Raw genomic sequence first — 1,458 nt, forward strand, 5'->3', positions numbered from 1 at the left:
GAGGCCGTGCGCATGCGGCTGTTTATAAGCACCGCGGAGGAGATCGCGGCCGGCGAGCTCGCGCACGCCGCCCGGCACCAACGGGAGGTCGGAAATAGCTCCAAGCCGAGCGGATCGGCACTTTATAAGCACCGCGCAGGAGATTGCGGCCGGCGAGCTCGCGCACGCCGCCCGGCACCAACGGGAGGTCGGAAATAGCTCCAAGCCGAGCGGATCGGCACTTTATAAGCACCGCGCAGGAGATCGCGGCCGGCGAGCTCGCGCACCCCGCCCGGCACCAACGGGAGGTCGGAAATAGCTCCAAGCTGAGCGGATCGGCACTTTATAAGCACCGCGCAGGAGATCGCGGCCGGCGAGCTCGCGCACGCCGCCCGGCACCAACGGGAGGTCGGAAATAGCTGCAAGCCGAGCGGATCGGCACTTTATAAGCACCGCGCAGGAGATCGCGGCCGGCGAGCTCGCGCACGCCGCCCGGCACCAACGGGAGGTCGGAAATAGCTCCAAGCCGAGCGGATCGGCACTTTATAAGCACCGCGCAGGAGATCGCGGCCGGCGAGCTCGCGCACGCCGCCCGGCACCAACGGGATGTCGGAAATAGCTCCAAGCCGAGCGGATCGGCACTTTATAAGCACCGCGCAGGAGATCGCGGCCGGCGAGCTCGCGCACGCCGCCCGGCACCAACGGGAGGTCGGAAATAGCTCCAAGCCGAGCGGATCGGCACTTTATAAGCACCGCGCAGGAGATCGCGGCGCCTCATTGGACTTCCAGCGGGCCGCGCACTCGCGCACGCCGCACGGTTCAAATTTTCTAAGTGCAACGCACAATGAGATGCATGAGAAACGGCCTTGGTTACCATCACATTTGAAGCGATGAAAACGAAGTTAAATTTTATGACTCGGTGTATAAGTCGAGGTCGATTTTTTTCGGTCGATTTTGGATCGAAAAAGGTCGACCAATACACCGGCAAATACGGTACTTATTTATTGCTTTGCGTCTTTTTGTACTTGTCACTGTCCAACTTTGCCACACTTAGTAAAATGGAATGTATCAGTCCAGGGGTCGGGAACCTTTTTGGCGGACAGACCCATAAATGCCCATTTTTTAAAAATAATTTCCCGTGAGAGCTATACCATTTAAAAAAAACGATAGGTTAAATACAATTAAATACATGTATTTTAATTAAGACCAACGATTTTTTGAGTGTACTAATGTATTCTTTTGAAGAACGTTTTTAACGTCGCCAAAAGAGCCATATCTGGCTCGCGAGCCATAGGTTCCCGACCGCTGTATTAGTAGCACACCTGTCTCCACCTTTACGATTTAACATGAGCTTTCTTCTTAGGAAGTAGATGTTTTTATGTGTGTTCCTCTAACTTACACAGATCAACTCTTGTTATGGGCCAGTCATTGATGATTTCTTTCAACTCACCTAATATTCCAATAATTATGAAGACATAA

This window comes from Syngnathus scovelli, chromosome 3 (assembly GCF_024217435.2).
Source record: "Syngnathus scovelli strain Florida chromosome 3, RoL_Ssco_1.2, whole genome shotgun sequence".
In the NCBI taxonomy this organism is placed as follows: domain Eukaryota; kingdom Metazoa; phylum Chordata; class Actinopteri; order Syngnathiformes; family Syngnathidae; genus Syngnathus; species Syngnathus scovelli.